The sequence below is a fragment of the Lepisosteus platostomus genome, chromosome 10 (assembly GCF_059453375.1).
Source record: "Lepisosteus platostomus isolate fLepPlt1 chromosome 10, fLepPlt1.hap1, whole genome shotgun sequence".
NCBI classification, from domain to species: Eukaryota; Metazoa; Chordata; class Actinopteri; order Semionotiformes; family Lepisosteidae; genus Lepisosteus; species Lepisosteus platostomus.
Genome location: NC_142620.1, coordinates 15116499 through 15139799, shown reverse-complemented (window position 1 = coordinate 15139799; position 23301 = coordinate 15116499). Strand labels below are relative to the sequence as shown.

General features: G+C 36.1%; 1 protein-coding gene across 2 annotated transcripts in view; it reads left to right on the top strand.

Annotated features, from left to right (window-relative positions):
- The window catches only part of rgs6 (regulator of G protein signaling 6), a 140378-nt gene that overhangs the window by 5650 nt on the left and 111427 nt on the right, over positions 1-23301 (top strand). The gene's annotated exons all lie outside the window — the stretch shown is intronic.

The window sequence follows — 23301 nt, the reverse complement described above, 5'->3', positions numbered from 1 at the left end:
CTAAAAATAATCAAACATTCTCTAGATGGATGGCTGATGTGTGTGAACGATTTGGGCCATTTGTAACCCTAATGCAATGAAGATAAACCATGACTGACATTTCTGATTGTGAGAGTGCCTTAATCGCTTGTCACTTGATTTTATGTGGGTTACCCTTTTCCCCTTGCTAAACATGAACTGCAAGTGGTTCATTTGGTAACCTTAAGGGAAGTTATATATTTTAAAATGAAAGCTCAGTTAAAGCTCAAAATATAAAAAAGAAAATAAGTTTACAATGCTCTTAGTCTGTCATTTTCTGTTCTTCTGTTTTATTTATGTTAAACTGTCAGACTGCATTAAAAATAAATCTGTTTTTTAAACTGACAAATGGCCATTAGCACAGCAAGTGATTGCAGCTGAAACTCCAAAGGCGTGGGCCCTTGTATGGTTTCAAATCTAATAAGCTGAGTGCTTTTTAAAGCTTTCCAAACAATTGAGAAGAAATTAATCCAGTTATGACAGCACTAAAACAATGGACAGTCTTTGAATACAGTGTCAGACTCTTAACAAGAAAACTAAAAGTTTTCAGGAATGTAAATGAGCTCATCTAGAAGACAGAACTTACATACAGTACCAAATATTGAGCTTTCAGTAAGTTTTCTCATCTTAGTAAATGTTCCCTAAGAATCTTTTACTGTATATCCTGCATTTCTTTGGAAAATCATTTGATATATTTGCATGTAAATAATTTTAATATATTTAATTTAAAAGCCCAGAAAATGTACGTTCACTGTTAAAATCTAGAGCATCTGTGCACCTGGATAACAGATCTGCAAAGCAGAAAGTTGAGTTTAATATTTTTTACCTCTCCAAGGAATGTAGAAATGTTGGTCACACTAAAGGTTTGTTTTCATTACAGCTGTTTATAAACAATCTATTAACATGTCATTTGTGATAATACAATTAGTTATACAGATTATTACTTTCTCCTAATCCTTGAGTTAGGATTACAGTTATTGTTATTGGACTGGTGATGATAAAGATTAGGGCCTTATTACTCACATTCAATTAATCAAAGCACTTTATTATCACATTTATGTCACTTTATTAATAGTTTACAAGTGAGTTGAATACATCTAAAAATCATATTTGTAGCTACTAATCTAAAGTGTAACTCAGTTGTTTTTTATAGTTTTTTTCTGAATTACTTCCAGGGATCATACAGTGGATTAAACTAGTTTATTGCCTGCTGTTCTCACAAACATTGACAAACAAATCTTTGAATATTACTTTTTAATTTATGTGATGAAATGCTCTTGAATCAACATCTTGGCCAGCTTCAAATCTATATTAGACAATACTGTGATGGAAACTGTGGATTGATTATATCATACAGTATGTAAAATTGTTAAGCAGTGGAATAGTTTCTCCCTAAGAAAGTGACAATAATTTAAATACTCAGGAGTCGACACTCAACTATCTGCGAACATTTAATTAAAATTGCTGTATCAAAGGCCAAAAACAGGAACATTTGTTTCCTTGTTCAGTTATGCTGTCTATTATGAAAGATCGACAATGCAATTTCTTGTCATCTAGAGGGGTTGACCATAGCCTTTGTTTTTTAATAGTTTAATATGAAACAAACTGGGAAAATTTCCATTTCTGTCAGTGGCACATGTATTTTTAATACCATCTATGTTTCCTCAAAACCTGCTTTTTCAAAGGTTTGGCTATAAATGGTTGTGCAAACCCATGAATGAAACATATTTTTGCCCTATGAAAGCAGCCATTAGTTATCTTAATAAGCATTTTCAAATGTACCATTAATCCGTGTTTCCATAATATTGAAAGCTATTTATGAAATAGTATGCGACTGAAAATTTCATACTTAAGTTTAGTCAGAGATGCCCTTTCCCTTGTTTTTATTGTTTAGTTTGTTTCCTAATATCTACAGAGAGTGATGAAAACAATTCTCTGGGCATCAGTACTGGGTCAGTTTCACTTTGGAAAGCCTGAAATTAATTATCTACTCTTTATCCATCAGTTTATGCATAATGCATACATAACAACAACATGAATCATACTGACTCATTAATAATCTCCAATATGTTGAGCTAATTTATGACGCATGGCCTACGTGCTCAACTTTGCTTCGACCTTCATTACCTTGAGTGCTAAATTAACTTTTGACTCAGGTAGAGCAATTATATCAGTCTCTTTGCACCATGTGTAGAAATATGATACATGGTACATCTGTCTGTGATGTATTATGCCTATCAATCAACTAAATTTTCTTTGACCCATAATTGTTGGTGTTTTAGTGAAAAATACTCTATGAAATCTAATTTGTAAATTTTTTAATTGGTTTGTTCTCGGTGCTTCCAGTTGAATTGTAATGAAAAAATTACTTATTTTGTATGGTGTAGGTGACAAAATGCTGGTTACCTCCTGGACAAAATCAGTGTTTATTTTAGTCAATTTATTTTTCGTGATTAACCCAAGGTTTGTTGATAATGCATGGTTTGTGGCACAAGCTGTATTCTAATAGGAAAGCTTGTTGATGAGTTACAGAACAGCTAACAGTTATATCTGAGACATGGAAGTTCTAAAATCTTGTCCTTGGTAACTGCTTTACAATCTTATTTCACTCCAATTATAGTTATGTTATAGCATAGGCATAGTATTGCTCTGCTGTTAGTTTTGCCTACTATTTCTCAGAAACATAATGCTTTATGACTCAGTTTCATCTTTGATATGTCTCATGATCCAAAACGATGTGTCTGTGTAGAATTATCCTTTTCTTAGTGAGGCATCATGGCCAGATACAGTAGAACCAAACCTGGAAGTATGGGGCACAAGACAACACTGAGAACTCCAAGAATGAGATCACTTCTCTCTCTACATTGAGAAGCCACAGAGAAATGGATGACTCAGATTAGTCAGTCATTTCTTTGCTTGGTGGAAGGAAACTGCCGGCCCTGACTCCCTTGTAGTGCGTAGTTTAGGACCCTGTTCAGTTGGTATAATCCAGAAGTGAATGGAAAAGGGCAACGGGGAAAACACGGTCAGGAAAGGAAGGGATGGCGAACAGGTGGCGGTGTCGACAGTGATCAGGTGCAAGGGGGGAGTGCAGGCAAACAAGTCCAGGGAACAGTCCAATGTAGGAAATCTGGAGCGCAGTCCAAAATCCCAAACCAGGGAATCCATCTGTCACTGGCCAAGTGACCAGGCTTGGCTCAAAAGAAAAGAAACTCCCACAAGCAGTCTTCAAATGCAAACAAAACCGGATTTATTGCCAAAAACAATAGGGATAACAAAAAAAAAACCCTCACAGGAGTACTCTCCACACCTTTCCTCCAAGGCACCCTCCTCCATACTAAGCTTTCCCAGTCCCTTTTATAGCCCCTCCTCTCCATGGACCATCCTCTTAAAGGGACTCGCTCACATTTTCTTAACAGAGATGGGCAGTTTGCTCAAAATAAAGTATTTAACCATCCCCCAAAAACTTGTAAATTTTAACAGAGTCATGCAACCGTGATATATTCACTTAAACAAAACAACTAACCTTACATCGGTTATTTATAGATGGCTCACCAGTAACCTTTCCCTTTAAGATGATTTGTGTGATACTACAAACAGGAAAGGTCACTGGTGGCCATCTTGATCAACACAAAACAATACTCCAACGGGGAAAAACACTGGGGAAAAACACTGCAGTGATTTTAGGGAAACAACAAAAAGGGGAAGTATCATTCACACTTCATTTGTATCACATACACTCTTTCAAACATGCCAGAAGGGTAGAGGGAAGTATGGAGTATTTCACATTGTAAAAGAAAGAAAAATAACAAGCACTCTGTCACACCACCCAAGACCGAACGATTAAAAACAGGAACAGGGACATGGAACAAGGAGACTAAAAATGGAGTGACGAGGCCAGGTGCTCCGAGCCCCGGACTCAGCTGGTCAGGACGCTGATCGGAAGCCTATGCCTTCAAGCCGTGGACGTAGGGCGACTTGATGCTAGCTGGGCCTCCAGGCGTCTGTCTTCCAATGAAGAGCCCCGAGCTTCAGGAGCACTGGGTTTAAATACGATGAATCCAGGGACAGGTGTATGTGATAATGAACTTAACACAAAAGTGTCTGAGCTCCCTCTAGAGGAGGGATGAAGAGCGTGTCAGACACAGCATATACTTATTTAGCACCACTCTTATTCATTCATTTGATTTATTTCTCATGACTGATTGCTTAGGTGTGATGATACTTTAAATGGGTAAGTTACTGTAAGTGAATGTGGACATGAGCTGAAATTAACTTTGCATCAAGACTGTCATTAAATATTACACCAGATTGCCAGTTACCAGATGAGCTAAAAATCCTTTTTAAGTTTGTCAAACACAAGTGCTTTATGTATTGTATTGTAACTAAAATGTAGTCACAATTTTTTTGTGCTACTGGTAATATAAAAGGATTCTGCCCAAAGCACAGATAAAAATATGAAATCAAAAACCTATAGAGATGATGCAATCCAATTTTTAAAGTGTGAAGTAGATAAAAACATTGAAACATCTTTTTTTTTTAAAGGGGTTTATGAGTCAGACAAAACTAGCACAGGGACTTATAAATGATCTTTTTTATTTTTACAGTATTTATAGGGAAATTAACTGTGCTGCACAGAACTACTGAATCTTCCTTATTTTTTCATAAAAAGTACTTTTTCTTAATTTATCTTCTTCTTTGGCAGTCCAATGCAATGCAAGATATGAAAAGAATAGCATACTGTACCTTAGTCATAATGATTACAAAGGAGAGAAGGACATTCAGCCTATCTACAGTTGCTTGTTTGGTTGCTAGTAGTGAAGTGATCCTAGGATTCAGTTGTTTCTTGAAAGAAACCAAAGCTGAAACAATGTGGTTGGGTGGAATGTTCCAGATTCACGTTGTGTAAAAAATCCCTCTTGTGTTCAATTTTAAATGTAATTCTTTGTTTCTACTTCTGTACTTTGGTGTGGGTTTTGCTGTTGAGTCTGAACAATTATTTTGTCAATGTCTTTGATGATTTAGCTTACTTGTATTAGGACCCTTCTTAGTTCTACAAAATAAAGTTATTTTAGTTTGTCAGTAAGACACTCCTTTATTCCTGGGAAAATACAGTATCTCATCACTTGCCTATTGACTGAATCCAATTAATATTTTTCTGTTAAACTTAGGGGTTTCAGATGTTCTGTAAATCAGATATATAACATATTAATAAAGCTATAGGAGTGTGATGAGAACTAACCTCTCAGTTGGATAATGGCAACAAACCACTAATCCTTGCCTTAAATAACAGTTTATAACATATTAATAGATTGTAAATAGTACAGTATGACACCACTTGATTTCTTGATTATACTGAGCACTTTTAAATGGTATAGCCCTGCATTCTCTGCAGTTTCTTCTGGTGAAAAAAATATATATTGACAATATATCTTGAGAGTGTAACTTTCATAGTTGATATTTGTTTATCAAATTAATGTAAGATCATGCTTGAGACTTTTCATCTAATTAAGAAAATTAATTTTAATTTTAATTACATTTTGTTTTGTCCAACAAAAACACATATTAAAATATTTTTATTTGGGATGTCCACATTTAAGCTGGCCTTTGGGGGTGGCTAGTGGCTTTTGATTTTCAAATAAGTATGCTGCTTGTATAAAGATCACTGCAAAAAGTTAATTTGTTTACACTTTTATTCAGCGCATTCTAGATGGGATATTATTCTGAAATGCTCTGTAGCATTTTCAGATCAACACCTGCTTTAATTAAAACCCTATCCAAGAGCACTAATTTAGCATAAGAGTGATTTTATTGCATCTCTGTTTTAACAATCAGAAAAGCCTTTCATAAAAAAGACTTTTACTTTTCTTCCTAAATAATAAATACTAAAAAAATATCTCGTTAACCTGATGATTTATGTGATATTAAAGACAGCACTTACAACTATAATTATTGTAAATGTATCATTGAGATGACTTTGAGCTACCAATTTAAATGGTGATAAAATGTTCCCGTTATTAGTTGTTTCTACCACAGAGGAAAACAAAAAACTTCTATTTCAACACTGGATTTTAGTTCATGAATGGCTTTTAACTGTCTATCTCATTACAGTACATGCACACACTATCGGAAAACTACTCTTATTAGGGATTGTGGCTACCCAGAGACTATTCTAGAATAACAATGGATGGTAAACCTGTCCAACATACTGTAGATGCAAGCTCACAGTATCATTTCAGAGACAAACTCTGCAAATCTTTGAAAGCTGGGAGGAAACCAGAGCTCTTAATGAAATACATATTACTCCACATAAAAGTGTCCCTGCAGAGAACTTAAAACTATATCCAAGAGCTATGAGGCAGCAGGTCTTACTGTCTCACCACCCAGCCATGCGTTTTTACATACAATCAAGTTTTCATGTTACTGTTCTGTTTTTATTGTGTTCTGATGGTGAAGAGCAGAGGGAGTTTTAATAATTATCTCAAACATGGAGAGTTAATTGCAGTGAGACCTGGAGATCTTTGAAAATCCTGCCACTCAGAGATTGGCACACCTGTCAGATAGATTACCTACAAGCTGCCACGTGCATTCTCTTAAATAAGGCCAGTCCTTAATGGCTTTCTTATTAAAAGGGCACTTCACATTTACAGCAGCACCACTGGTGATCCCCTTGGCAGAAAGCTGTTCAAAAGCAATAAAAGCCCGAAATGTAATCAAAATAGAGAGTACATCTGATAGTGCGAGGGGTATGGGGAGGGATGAGTCCTACTTGCGCTGACTTGGCTCAGAAGTGATGACAGTGTTGATTGCTATAAATGGAGTTCACTATATGGAGATGGTTGAGGACTTAATGGTTATTAATGACTCCTGCCTGCAGGCTTTATTACCACAGAACTCACAGCGTGAGCAGACAGGGTGCTCCGTGGAGCCCAGATGGTGCACAATATGCCACTCTTTTGAGTAACTGAATGACTGTGCCCCAAGTGTACATAAGAGATGGAAGATACAACATGGTTGTTATTATTGTTGTTGTTAGATTTTCTTTAGAGTAATGGTACAGTATGTTGTTAGGCCAAAACTGAGTCCTTAGGTTTTCAGCCAAGAACAAAATGCTCTTGATAGTCCGAGTAGCTGGAAATGAAGTAGTGCTTCATTACACTTCTTGACTTCACCTGAATTGCAACACAAGCCAATTTCTTGTGTGTTCGACCAAAAAGTCTAAAGCGATAAATGTGCATGAGCACTAAAACAAATCTGACATTGATTTATGCTCTTTTAGTATCTCTTTGGATGTGATTTTCCATAAATGTTTTTGCCCTTGCGACTCATTTCAGCCTGTAACCACTCAGATTGCAATACAGAACATCAGTAGTTCTTAACCTTGATGGTTTTATTCTTTTGGGAGGAAGATGGGGTCCATTTCCATTCACTTCTCATCTAAGCTAAATCCCTGGTGATGTATTTTGTTCAACCACAGAATTTGCCCTGTTGTCATTGCTTCTTTTCTCAGCCGCTTAAGCTGAATTAGGCCGTCTTTGTATGCGTCTCTACTTGTTTCCCTTTTGTTCTTTCCTATTTACAGAAAACATCAAGCACTCAGTGTAAAACTGAATTTATGTCATTTTATTTCATATACAGGAAATGGAATCCACTTAGATTGTGGCGTAACAGTTTTAGTAAAGGGTTAGACGTTTCACTTATAATGTACGTATCTTCTGTCAGCATGGTCAGTGGCACAGTGGTTAACTTTCTGCCTTGCAGCACTGTGGCCCTGGGTTCAATTCTACACTTGGGGGTGCTGTCTGTTTGGAGTATGTATGTTCTCACCAAGTTTGTGTGGGTTTCCTCCAGGGGCACCAGTTTCCTTCCAAAGTCTACAGATTTACTAGTATGTTAATTGGCTTCTGTAAAAATCGGCCCTGGTGTGAGTGTGTGTGTCTGTGTGTGTGCCCTGTGATGGACTGGCAACCTGTCCAGGGTGTATTCTGCCTTGCATCCATTGCTTGCCAGTACAGCCTCTGGCTCCCTTGTGACCCTGTATTGGATAAAGCAGTTATAAAACTGATGGATATATATTCATATCTGTAGATTAACAAAGCATTAATAGAGTGGTAATAAAGTATTATCTGAAGCTCCTGAACTTACTGATTATTGAATTTGAATTCTTATGCCACACTGCCATAAAAATCTTCTAGATCTTGCTTTTATATCTGCTTCAGATGTTCTTTGGTATTCATATAGATTCCTCTTCTTGTACAAATTGTTTTGAGATTGGGAGTTTGGCTTTTCTTGAAAGTACAGTTAGGCAGCAAAATGGTACAGAGGCAAGTGTGTGATAAAGACTATTAACTATAAAATGTGATGTCAACTGAGCAAGAGGGCAAATGCCTTGTTCCTGTACTCCCAGTCTTTGTTTTTTTTTTCTCTGCTTAAAAAATCTTCTATTGCCTTAAGGAAATATCAGATGCTTAAGGGTATACAGTATTTAGATTTACCTTGTGGCAGTATAAAACACCACTTGTTGTCACTGACTTCTTTTCCAGCTTTGCTCACCCTTCTCCTTAAAATCTGAACAAGTCAGATTGGCGAGAAAAGATCATTCCTAACAATACAGGATTAATTGTATTCATGGCAGTTGTACTGTTATAGCTGGATTTGTTTTCCAGATCAGGGTAATGGGGGCTGGTTAAATAATCATCCATTTTCTAACCACTTCATTTTATTCAGGGTGGCAGAGGGAGTCAGAGCCTTTCCTGGCAAGCAACAGACACAAGAAGGAGTACAATGCAGATGGGACTCGGGACACACACTGACAGACATGCAAACACTCACACCTGAGATCAATTTTCCCAGAAGCCTGGCAATTACCCTAACAGTATGTTTTGGGACTGAGGGACTCATGTGAACATGAGGAAAAATCTACACAGATAGCGACCCAGGTCCTGGATTGGACCCAGCACTGCAAGTCAACAATGCGCACCACTGCACCACCATTGCGCCCTCTTTAAATCCTGTAACATCTCTGGAATTTCTTTTGTTGTACGTGTCCTGGCAAGATTGTAATCTTCTATGTTAAGCATCAAGTTCACTCACTTTTAAAATGTCAGCTGGAACAAGATTCTTCCAGAGGCTGTCATCTGTCTGATTTGCTCTCAAGTGCTGGAGCAACATCATCTACAGATGCTTCCATCCCATGACAGTGTGGAAGACTCATGTAATGGAGTTCAAAATAAAGGTTTGGAAGGGACAAGGGAAGCCGAACTAATTAAACTCACCTGGTGGAACCTGCACCTAACCCTGGCATAATCACCTCAGTTGACATATATACCATACGTCAGCCTCCCTTCTTACTTTCTTACTTTTTACATTCCCTCCTCCAGCCCATCTCCACTTTTGCAGCTACTGTACCTCTTGGTCACCTTTTCACCAAGCATGGGGGTCCTGGCCTCCCTGTCCAATAGCCAGGAGGCTGGCCCTCAGCCAAGTGAGTTAAGCCAAAGTTTTCACTAAATTCAATAAACAATTCTACCGTCACCCAAACGTTGGCTGCTGTCATTCCTTGTGAACTGGGTGCAAAGTTTGCAACTCAAGAGAATATATAACATTAGAATGTATGAAAGGCTGCAAAACAGAGGAGATTGTTGGGGGGATCTAGCCTGTTTAGTAGTTAGAAGGAAATTATTAAGATATACATTTTCAAAACACTATTTTATTGTAAGTTCTGTATTCAGTCTTCAGTCTTTTCTTGTATTTATAAAATTGTTACGCAAATGTTATTTCTCACAACAAAGAAACTCACAGTTTTGGAGACCTGAAGATAACTGTTTTTTCCTCTATATGCATGTTTATATGAAGCACATTTCCTCTAGGAAATATTTTTCAGTGCTTCTTTATAATATTTATATCTCATTATAAGGAACCAGAAACATAGTTTTCTGTGTGGCAGGTCACTTTTCTTCAATCCGTCTCACAGATTTCTTTGAAATATATTTTAGAGCACTGTTTTCATATGAAATGTGCCATTTTCTGACTATGCCAGATTTCCCTGCTGGTGGTATAACAGCAGCCCAGGAGCTCCCAGAATTGGGTTGGTTTTGGCAGCTCAGGAATCTAGCTGTCTCCAATCTCCAGTTAATCTGTATGTTCTGCTTTTTCTGATATACAGTAGATGCCCACTTTTAAAAGATGTGGTTGGTCTGACCAGGTTCTTTCATCAATTAATTTATTGTAGTTATCTTTATCCAACATGACTTACATTCAAAACAAATTTGCAGTTATGCAACAGAATTACAGTATATAATACATTTCAGAAAATGAATAAAATACAATCTTTTAAACACTGAATAAAACTGCAAAAGATACAGCAGTTAACATAAATCAAGCAATAAAAAACATCTGAATGTAGTAATCGTAGTTCTCCTAGGGCTCCCCAGCTATGTGTTGGAACTTTGTCAGCATCAGCACTGTCTGATAATTGTCATTGAATTAGATCAATTTTGAAACAATATAAAGTAAACTGAGATCAGTTAAAGTTCCACAGGTCTATGTGACCAAATAACTGTACTCATATTTAACCAAAATAAGACCAATTGTGGGTAGCACTGTGGCACATTGGTTAGCATTGGGGCCCTGAGTACAATTCTGGTCTTGGGGTGCTGTCTGCTTGGTGTTTATACAATTGCTCAAGTGGGTTTTCTCCAGTCCAATTTCTGCAGTTGGATAGGTGTGTGTGCATGTCTGTGTCTGTGTATGTGTCTGTGTGTGCCCTGTGATGGACTGGTATCCCATCCAGGTGTATCCTGCCTTGCTCCCTTTGCTTGCCAGTTTAAGCTCCAGCTCCCTCTTGACCCTGTCTTAAATGACGTAGTTAGAAAACAGATGGATGGGTAGTCCAGTTGCGGTTAATTCATTAAGTCAGCCTTCAAGAGATACTGCAAGCATGGGCATAGGCAGAGTAGGCTACAAGGACAAGAGAAAAGACCATGCAGAAACAGAAAAGAAGGTAGAAAAGGGAAGAAGACAGCAAAAAAAACTCAGGAGAGAAGAAACAGCTGTGAGAGAATTTGCCAAGCTATTTTCAACATTACAAGAGGACCTCTTTGTTTAAGATCTTTTTTTCTAAGAAGTGAGTTAGTCCTGAATAGCATCCTTTTCATTTATAAGATAAAAGTTCCCTTTTTCCCCTGTACTCTGGTGCTCAGAGATCTGTAAATACAGTATCAACATACTGTATCTATCTGCGAAGTTTTGTGTGTTGTGTCATTGTCCTGTTTAAGCCTGCTGTCTGGATATTTTATATATTTATATATAACTAAGATGGAGAAACTGAGAAAACGTGTGCCATGTTATGCTCAGTTTTCCCTGACTATAAGGGGTGTATAACATCAGAACAAGCTGGTGTCAGGACCCAATATTTGGTATTTGATTGATACTTATTTTTAATTATAACACATTAAAACATTACAATATTTTCAGGGTTCAGAAATAGTCACTGCCTTATAATGTAGACTGTATGTATACAGTATCTGAACTGTATATCGCACATTCATCCATGTTCTGGAATCATTGTAAAAGTAATTGAACCAAGCTAATTTTTTAACATGAAGCACATTTTTCAAGTAGTTCAACTAGTGTTTAATTTATTCTCTTCCAGGCCAAATAGAAGACAAAAAGCAATAATAGGGATTGGATTCTTTGGATTGTATTTAAATGCCTTTGATTTAACGCCGCATTAAAAACATGAGAAACATTGGAATATTTTCAATGTCTTTGTACTACAGTACTGCATAAACCACATTGAAAGCAGGGAGAAAAAAATCTATATTACTGCCATTATTTGGCAATGAGATTCAATCAAAGACTTTACAGGGAGAGAGGGAGTTTTCTTAAACCAAAAGAAAGGATCAGGCAGTTTTTTTTTGTTTCCTTTAATAGTCTGACAACAAACTGTGATATTTTCATTGTCTCCATCACATTTCCTTCACTTTCCAATTATAGTTAATTAACTTTGCAATGTTGCTTTAAAATGTGTGACATCTCACTGCAAAGAGAAAGTTCAATTGAGCTGTGGCAAGGGAAATACTGTATAGTGAAAGGATGCTGCAGTTTCCATGCCATGGAGCCAGTGTTATGAGGTCTTTCTGCTCACCAGGCAGTCTTGGCTCTGCCTGAAACTGGGTTGGCACTGTAGAACAGTCCCATCACCCCTCACCTCATTTCTCTCCAGCTCTTGTTTCTAGTTTAATTATTAAAGCTCATTTTCAGCTCTTTGTTCTATGAAAAATCCTTTTTCTCTGGAGAATGTTGTTCCTTTCCATTCTAGTGCTCATGGTTGGTACATTTTATTTTATTGTATTTTTTGTATCCATTGGCTATCCTTACAGATGACTAGAAACGTTTTGTAGGAGAAAGGGGCTTTTGAAGTGCATATTTAAATGTGAATGCAGAGACAAAAGAAACCTTGTGATGTAAATAAAATATGCCATAACTTAAATAAGGTGCTTTATTTAATAATGTTGTTTTATCTCACTAGCACAAAATAACACTTTCAGAGTTAGCTCTGAGTCTCAAATCTAGAACTACTAGTGAGACAGGTCAAATATAATAATACAACATAACCTATTAAAATTAAAAATGCAGTATATTCAGGGCAAAAACTTCAGTGTATAAAATTAAGGGTACAGTAGAGGTAATAAAGCAATATAATCTAGAAGTCTCCATCCTCATTCCCTATCTTATAAAACTGTGAGCAGTTTTATTTCTTTTCTAAAGACATTTTTTCCTTTTCAGCGTTCACTCCTACTACAAGCAGTAATCAGCCATAAGTGCTGATTGTTCTGTAATAATAATATTCGATTCTAGCACAATTTTATCACATTGTTCTTGTAAATGCGGAATACTTTCCACTATTCAGAAAATATTTCTAAAATCTTTAGGCGTTTCATGTATTTCATCTTGGGTGACAGAAATGGACACCTGCCATCCCCTGTTGGTTGTTTGACAGTCTCTTTGATGTTGACAGTGTTCTGAAGCAGGTGACACATTAAAAAAAAAAAGATGCACTAACTCAAACTTCAAAGACATCATGATGTAAAGCTAGAGGATTTCAAACTGTTGAAAGGTGTAATGTCTTTTTTTCACTACTCTGTCATTTTTTCCATAACCTGTTGCCTCTGGCACTTTGTTTTAATCATGCACTCACTTTTGTTTTTTATTTTAGAAAAGCGAACTGCAATGTCGGTTTGTGCAGTAAAGGAAATATAATAGTGACTGCAGGTGTTACTACTGAATTGAAATTGAGTTTGGAATGAGATATTTGTCTGACAAAGAAGTTAAAGGAGCTACTTGTATGGATCTAACTTAAATCCATTTAAATCCATCAAACCAAAACTATTCCGGTGGGTCATCCAAATCTGAATTCCAAATAATTTACTTCATAATAAGACCGTCAATTTTTCATGACTGGCTTATTCATTCAGAGTGACTGTACATTAAATGGCTGGAATTACCTGGAGTTTGGAAGTTTTAGCTTTCTCTCACCATTGTTTAGAATGTGATGTTGAAGTCACCATGCAGAAATTATAGGTATTCTTCACATAGTAAAAGAGCAAAATACGGCATACACATATCTGTTTGTCAATAATAAAATGTAAAACTCGACTTAAATTCAGTGGTTTTTGCACTGTACAATGCCTTCATGAGCTACCGTATGTAACAGATTCAGGAGATTTGACCATAAACCAACAAGTATTTATAACAACACAGTACATATGTAGAAACAAATTGATGGGGCCTTCCAATTGTTGGAAGCTATATATAGCTTTCACTTCTGAATCAGATGAATTAATTCCTACAAACTTGGAACTGACAGAATTTCTGTAGGTAGCAAAATGTAGTAGACTTATGGACCCCAAATATATTCCCTATAGCTGTCTCTCTGCTGCTGAGGGAAGTGTGGAAAAATGTGATAGCCACACTGTTATTGATGTGGTGCCATGATGTGCTGCAGATGCATGAACATTAATTTCTCATCACTCTAGATCTGCACTATCAAGTTCCATGAGAGGGTTTAGGCTACACCTGTAGAATACGCATAGATCAACAGATTTGAGACAAGTGTTAGGATACAAAAATCTGTCTATTGTTTCATACTAAGTTCAAATAAGTTCTAGAAAAACTCATTGCACTGCGAATATCAGGACTGTTTTTCCTTGCATGTAGCAGAAAGCGTCATATACTGTACATGCAATGGAGGAGAAAAACTGTTGTGCTTCGATGACTTGGAGTGCTTTCACATTTCCTCTCCCATGTTTTATTATGAAAGAACATAATTTACATTTCAATGGAGCACATCTACGAAACAATAAAATGTAAACACTGTCGGATGCCGGGTGCATTCAGTATAATATGGCAATAATGAGACATTATATTTCAGTTTTTCAAGCCATGCCATTGTGATTCACTAAGATGCATTTTCACTTCATAAAAGACCTACAAATTCATAACATATGCACTAATAGAATAAGAATAGATAGCATCTTCAGTTTATCATTTGTAAGTGAACACACTTTGTATTAACATGTTTCTTGTGGCTGGTAATGCATCATGTACTGTAATACTGTGATTGCCATCAGTTTCTGTGCAGACATCAGGAAAACAAAGCAGAGTTCTGTTAGCTGGACAAAAGCTCGTAGGAATAAATAATGACCAAATCGCAATTTATCAGATCTTTTAACCCGAGTTAGCAGCTGAAAATAATACTCCTGTTTCAAGTCTTTATCAGTTTTTCATGATGAGAGATGAGATTCACACTGTGGAGCTCAGAAGATAAACCATTTGTGAGACTGGATTTGAAGATGAATACACAGATAAAAATACTGCTATTCCATCAGAATAAAAGGCTTCGGATGATGCATTGTTATACATGTTTATGCTCCTAAATCTTCTGCTGGTATGTGGACAAGTTCACCCTCTTTCTCAGCTGTATTTATGTAAAATAATGTTAACATTTACAAATCATTAACCTTCATTATTCTTTGTATGTGAGTTCCAAGAGCATCTTCATAAATCCATTCTAAGTTTATTTTAAATGGGGCTTGACAATAAGCAATCTTTTTTCTGTGAAAACATTTTTTAATATAAAGCATGAAATTTGAAATTAAATTGTTACCTGGAGAGCTACTGGGGGGAAAGCTTTGAAGATGTGTTATAAGCTATAGAGCGTCACATCTCTACAGATTTTTCTGTGTCATTTGATGAGAAAACATAACAGGAACATGTCCAAATTCTATGCAGCACACACAGCCCCCTTTGCATACCACATTAACAGTCTAATTTTTTCCTAGTCCCCCTCCTCATTAGCTACCCTTCTAAAAAGTTTAACGAGACTGAATATTTTTTTTAAGTTTCATACAGTACTTTCCAGCTCCTGCTGTTTGCTCTGTCCAACCCTGAAGGTGAGAATTTCCTATTCAGAAAATTGACAAAGCTGTTCCTTGTAACCAGTCTTTGATAAAGCATGGCAACGTTAATGCATAATCACAGGGTCAAAAGGAAGCCAGGGTAGATGAAAGAGTTTTTTAAATTTCTTTATGTCCCATTTAATTTTGCCTCCTGCTTTGCTTGCCAAAATTGTAATGTGAAATTCACGATTACCTTCTTTGTTACCGACTCTGAGGTGAGAATGAACGAATTATAGTTCACTATAGCCTCTTGACTCGCAGTGTAGCCTGGTCTCTTCATGTAACATTAGTTTACTGTGGCTACAGGAGTGGAGTTAACACTGCCTGTTGTAGATAAAAAGCCCTGTTGGCTTTTCCCATCCTCCCCAATTCCAACAGTCCTGTGAGTCTGGGAATCGAGTCAGCAAACCCAACAATGACTCACTTTGGTCCTTACAAAATGTGCTTATGTGGAATAAAAAACGCATCAGCACACAGAAATATTCATCCTCCTTCTGTGTGGGCATCTGCAGGCTTTCTGTTGTGCTCCATATGTGATTTAGACAACAACATGATAAATAACAACACTGTTCATCACACTGTCATGATGTTTAAGAAGTCAAAACTGCTGACTAGTGCTCTGTATGATTATTTGATTAAACTTTTTTTAAGACAGCACAACAACAACAAATTAGCTAATTTGCCTATTAGTAAATTAAATTATTTCTGTTCACACTGTATATGTTTTGATTATCATTAGCCATGAAAAGGGACAGAGGAATTTCTATTTCTTTCTACTTGGTTTTGCATAACATTAATAGAAATGCATAAGAGTGATAAACATTTTGATTATGTGTCTATTATAGTGTAATCTATTCCAATTTTGCTGATTATACTGTATGTACAAGTGAACTTTCCTAATACTATGGTTGAAAATACCTGAAAAGCTTATACTGCTTTCTCAAAAGTTTAAAAAGATCATGTTTGTCATCCCAGCAGTAATATTCTTGTATTACTCTTGACATTTTGCACAAAGGTACTTCAGAGAAATATTATCTGTTATTACCTTTACACTGCACTACAGTAGGTCAATCACAGAAAGACATAGCACAATTGGATTTCCTCCATATGTTCAAAGAACACATCTCTCAATATGAAGACCTTAGCTTATTCATTCTCCTTATAGTCCTCTTAAAATTTGACAGCCAAAAGCTTGTAAAAAGTAAAAATGGTAAAGAAACAAGACTGAAGTTCTGTCATTGTTTTCTTCTGGATGAACAGATTCAAATGTATAGTCTCAAATGTGGTTTAAAACAGATAAAAAGCTTCAGATTTACAAATTTCTCAAGGAGACAGGTAAGAAAAAATACTGCTCTTTAGTGCTCTAATTAGGTTATTGTTGGAGGACTGTGTAGTGAAAAGTCCTATGGAATTGTGCACCTTAGAAAAATAAAATTAAAACATTCCGGCTACCCACTAAATCTTTCAGTTCTGATTTTTCAGTGCTGTTCGTTATTAATGAGAAAATTTGTGTGGAGATGCGCTAAATAATGCATTCACTTTGTATGTTCCCATATGCTGTGGTATGTGGGATGCAAAGCTGTGCATATGGCAACATACAGCTCCTAGCAGTGTCCTGCTGTGCTTAGCTGGTAGGGAGAGAGATTTCAAGCTGAATTGCCCTGGTTTAGGCCATCACACTCTGTAGGATTGAAAAGAGAACAAAAAGGACAGGTTCTCATTTTGGTCATGTTAAATTGGGGGGTTATTATTACTTATATCAAGTGAAGTAATAAATAAATAAATATTATTTCACTATTGTCTATTTTGTGGTTTCAAGCATTGTTATAAATCTCAGGCACAAGAACTGTTTATGTACAGTATTTGATTTGTTTTAGTATTCAGTTGAAAACTTTAGCTCTGTTCTTTTAAATTTTCTCCATTCATTGGAAGTTTCATTTCACACCTCTCTGCACCCATTCTGACTTCACACCTCTTGATTGGCCTCTCTTTCTGTCCCCTGCTCCCGCCTCTCACTCCTCCTCCCTCCCAACCTTTGTTCTCCCGCTACTTTACCTTTGCCTACTGCCCTGTCTCTCTCACACCTGAAGAAGGCTCCACGGCCGAAACGTTGTGTTCTCTTTCTTCTTTTTTTCAGCATGGAATAAACCTATTACTTGTTCCTTTGCATCCTAAGGGGACATCCAATTAATCAATTCCTTAACTATTTGCTTACTTGACTACTTACAAATCCAATTGTCTCATCTTCTCACATGAACGGACACACAAGATTATTCTAATGCACATAAAAAAGAAGACATACAGTACATTATTCTCTATTATAAATAATGACCTGGATGAACAGAATTTACCTTCCTTTTTTGGAACATTATATAGTATATTTTAAGGCAGATTCTGAGATGTTTTATTTTTGTTTATAATTTCTTTTAGGTCTTTATTAATATACATTGCTTAATGAAGCCTGGAAATACAGTTTGTTTACAAACTTTTGAAATTAAAAATAAAAACATCACATACTGCACCGTGATGATAATGTTTTTGCACTGTGAAGTGCAAAAACATCAATTTTAAGTTTTGTTTCACAGTAATTTAAATAATAAAGACTAAATTAAAGTGTTTAAAAAGGTGCATTTTTGAACATCCATTTCAAATGATTGATGGAGCTGTGTCAGTAGTCTGTTCTGTAATGTCAGCCTGTAATCCTTCAGTCTGTAGTGCATGACGGTTTGATAATAATGTCCTCTCAAGTGTTTTACACAGGATGTGCTCCATGAATGAATACTGTAATGTCAGATGAACTCTGGTAAAATGTTTGACGGCCGTCAGTCACCACCACTCATTTCTCTAATTCTTGCTTTTCTAAGGCCATTATAGAACAAGTTAAACCGTTTTGAAAAAATAAAACTGTTTGGTGTATGGTTTTTAGTGTGGTTTTCCGTTAAAATGTTATAATACAACAGAACTTTCCTCCATTTAACAACCAAAAACCGTTTAGATCCATATTGGATCACAAACAAATAATGGCCACAGCTTCATCCTTTGTAGAGATTATGCCACAACATCCAACAGAATGTTTGTAGTTCGTATCCTGTGCCATGGTCAGCCTCACACTGCTGATTAAAAATAAAAATCATCCTTTATTACAGCAGTGTTAGAGGACAGCCAGTATATCTGGAGGAACAGCTCAGTTTCATGTGTTCTCCTTGCATTGCAGTTAGGCTCATCTCTTATTCAGGTTACAGACTTTTGATCATTTTATGCTGCACAATGGCCAAATATAAATTGATTTTTACACCCCCTTTCCATGTACTGTATGAAACTTACCTAAAATAAGGAATGTAACAGAAATATTGCATATCCGGCACCCTGTAAATTGTATGTGCATTACAATATATTTAATTAAAACTATTGTGGATTTCTACCAGGTGCTCTGGTTTCCTCCCACAGTCCAGAGACATACTGTACAGGTAGGTTAACTGTCTTCTGAGAAATACAGAGAATATTGGTTTGGGTGTGAGTGTGTCTTGAAAAGGTGTTTCGTCCAGCTGCCCTGAAAGTGCTTAAAAGATAGATGGATGCTGTATATAGCAGCCTAATCCTAAAAGTATTAGTAACCTACTAAATACAGTATGTACATATTGTTTATATGGATATAATATAGAATCTATATGAAATTCTTTTTAAAATTGTATCTTATATTAATTTAGAACAAGACGTTAACATACCCACACTCATCTGGACTGAAGGCTTTCGTTGTCTAAGTCAGCTGGATATACTTACTGTAGGTTATAACTTTTTCATTTTGGATAATCCAAGTTAGTGTTTTGTTTACTATACTTTTCTGCAAAAGAAAATCACAAAACCTAGTGGAGTACAGAGCACGAACAATGCAGACAATCCCTGATAGCAGGACCAATCACTGGATGGCTATACCGTACCAAGCAGTCAGGCACTGTTCTGAATCAGCTCTTTAGGACAACACTGATAGTGCAAAAACCAACCTAGTTAAAGCAGTTAACTCAATTGCTTTTAAATATTAGACTTTCCTTTTATTTCTAAAAGCTTAAAGCAAAATATTTTAAAGAAAAGGTTACTCAATAGTTAAAAAACTGGATTTGAACACTATATGAATTAATATACAGCCAATGGTACTCAATTTTCAGCCTCGCAAGAACACAGTAGTGGAACTATTTAAGATGGTTTGACCGCTCATAATGGCCGATTTAGTTTCAAAACAGTCCATTGTTTTATTTAACCTTTTTATCCTTTATTCATGTTTAAATATCTATGCATGTTTTAATGTACTTTACTATTTACAGTATACATATGGTCCTTTTTTATCCACCACCTGTAGGTTATAAAAGTGCGATAATAACTGCTACTCCAAGGTCACTGATTAATGTGTTAGAATGGAAGGTCTCAATCAACTATTCAGCATTACAGCAATAGAAAGCATTTCACTGTGGCCCCAGAGGTGTCCTTTACTGATTTCCCTTGAGCAGCTATTACTATCTATTTTCATTTAAGCTGATTAGACCAACAGACACTTGATTCTCTTTGCATATTATCTTAAGAATACAGAAGGACAAATGATGTTGATATACAGTATACAGTACTGTATGTGGTTTACATTTCAAAACAAAACACAATCAATACCTTGCGTAGGTTAAACCTCTTTTATTTTCTTGCAGTAGACATATGTTCGCATTACATAACCTCACCCCTCCCTACCAATAAAAATACTTGAACAGTAAGTTCTTTTAGTTTTATTTTCCTGACATTATCTGCATGATTTACTACTAATATTTAGACGCTACCCTATAGATCCCATTCCAATATTCTCCAAATAAAGTGCTTGTTAGTAAATTTCTTTCAAAGCTAGATGTATTATTGTTGTGATGACAGTTGTTAACAAACGGTATTTTTTAATTAATGATTTTTCTATGTGTTTATTAGGGTTTGTGTGCTCTCATGCCAAATTACTCTTTGCTGGGTGTTATGAGCAGTTTTTGTATATGTGATAAGAAAACACTTTAAGAATGATTATTCTAAAGAAAAAGTAGATTCATTTCCATTCCATTTTAATTTATGTGGTAACGAAAGGGATTAAGCCTAACCTGAAGCCCAGCACTATCCTTTACCTCCCCCTGCTTACTAGGATAAATGTTCAATAAATATGACATACTCTTTATACTGTATGTACTGTATAAAATATATATATATAATTATTTCTCCAATCTGAGTCTTAATGTTTAGCAAGCCCCAAAAGGCACAAGGCTGAAGCATTTTTATAAAATTTGAAACCACAGAACTTTACAGATCTTTCTTGCTATGGTGTGTGACCTGGAATTAATCCACTGATAACAGTGCCAGCACACCTACAGTATCAGAGCCAACAGGTGCAAGAGACGTGTCTCGCCCCAAGTTCCGATACTGATGTAAAACTGGTGCAAACTTCAGTGCCCCTCATATAGCAATTGAGCCCCCCCCGTAACTCCCTACAAGGAAAACCTCATTGCTTAATCTTCAGACGGTGTTAAGCAATGCATGTGTGTGTGACTGCTTCGTGCTTCAAAGCAGGAGGGAGAGCCAGGAGCGAGGTAAAATATTCATGACGTGCTGCTTCAGCGGCGGGGGATTTTTCATGACGAAAACTGTTAGAAACGTGGGTGGAGGTTTGAGGGTGTGAAATGCTATCGACATCTCTCTCGTACTGTAAATTGACACAATTGTTTATTATATTGTTTCCAGTTTCCTCTCACGTAATAGACTTTAATCTTATGCGTAGTTGCCAGTTTAAGCAGCGACAAAGATACAACGGAAGGAGCTGTGTAATGTGTGCAACAAAGTCTTTTCTATCTTACATAACACAGATATGCTTAAATGTAATAGACAGAGACGCATCTTAACACATCAGATAGCTAGCAATCATATTTATCTGGGATAAGTGATTCTGGATTTTTTCTTTGGAAATATAAAGGATACTATGTGATGTTTTTGAAAGAGGGTGAAAAACTGAAAAGAGTACTGAAAAAAATCTGGGGAACAGTTTGTAAGATGAAATAACACTTGTTTTTATTAAGTGATAAACTTAATTCAGAATAAAAGGTTGTAGGATAATTTTTAAAATTTATGAACAAGTATGTACTTTATTCTGAAATAATATACAGTGGTCTGCAGTAACTCATAAACTGTTAAATACAGTATCAGTAGCCAACCCTGCTTTCTAGATTTTTAAATGTGTTATACTCCTGTCTCCTGTTTATTATGAGGGGGTAAGGAATTGTTTCATTGCCAAATACTTATGAGACTTACTGACAACTCTTGTTTTAAATGATAAACAACAGTATTTAAAACCATGTTTTTAGTGAAATTAGTTCTGAGCCAGCTTGGCGGTAAAGTTAATTGTGTCGGTAGCAGGAAATGTGTTACTCTGTCTGCGTCACTCTAATAGAAGCAGTCAGTCTTTGGCCACTGGTTGTGGTCTAACTCCTTGGAAATGTGCCATAAATTTTAATATGACTACATTAGTACTTCATTTTTCATATGGCAAATTCTTGATTGTTTCTGCTGGTAAGCTAATGCCTTTTTTAAAATCCCGTGAGTGTCTCAATAGAGTTAACGTTCCACTCCACTTCTATTGAGCATATTTGGAGAAATTTGTGCAAAAGTGTTTTTTATATACTGTATGTGCATTGGTACATTGGTAAGAATCTGATTAAAATGATTATTTACAGCATAGAATAGTTACTCAATAACTACGTATAAAACCAAAAAGGGGGTTGGCATTCTTCACCCTGATTGAATAATGGTATATTACTTACAATTACACTTGACTCTTCTGTACTAAATGGGTTCTTGAGATGAAAAAGCATTTCAAACTGCTTCATTGCCAACAGCTTATTTTATTTCTGTAGGTTGTCTGGTTTATTGTTGTCTTGTTATCTTGATCCTTGAATTTTAGGAGCAGGAAACTGTTTATTACACTGACCTTTTACAAGAAAGCATTAGACTACTAGGAATGTTCCTTAGGGTCATTAGAGCTTGCATCATGTGATTTCTCTTGTTATTGTGCAGCTGCAAATTATCATAATAAGAATTAAACAGTCCAGTTGATCAATAGTTGAGTGGACAATGGTTGTTTATGATGATTAAGACTGTTGATTTTCTGTATAGGTGAAAGTCGGACAATACCTCTAAAACCAAAAAGGTACGTTGACATTATTTTCTTATTTTAAACTTTTCTCAGCTTTTAGTTTTCATTAGCCTTATTTGAACTTGTTTGTGCTGCCAGAAAGAAATGGGAAAATGAGCTACAGTATGTTTCCCCTGGTTCACCAAGGCCACCAATTCCCTGGACTTTAATTCTTACCATCTAGAGTGCGTGGCATAAGTCCAATTCAGCTGCCTGATTGCATATCATTCCTAGAATGACACAGACTTTGCTTTTGGGTTCAAATTATTTTGATGGAAAATTGATTGATGAAGTATATTTCTGCCTGACAGAATGAACAGGAAAGCCTCCATCCGATTTCAATGCAGAGCCACCTTGCTGTCTTAATATTACAGTATATACTGTAACTATCATATTGCTGTTCATTTTGTCTTCTCCTTGCATTCTTTCTCTTGTCTGGAATTATTTAAAGTCGGTTTTAATTAATTTGATGTTACACTTTATTTACAATATAAGTGGACTGAATTCGTTATTTTTTCTTACAAAGGGAAATGAATGTTAACTGTATAATTGGAGTCTAAGATTTGGAAGCTGAAAGTGTGAACATTGGTAAAGCAGAATGAATTAAATAGGTTTCTGAGTGTGATA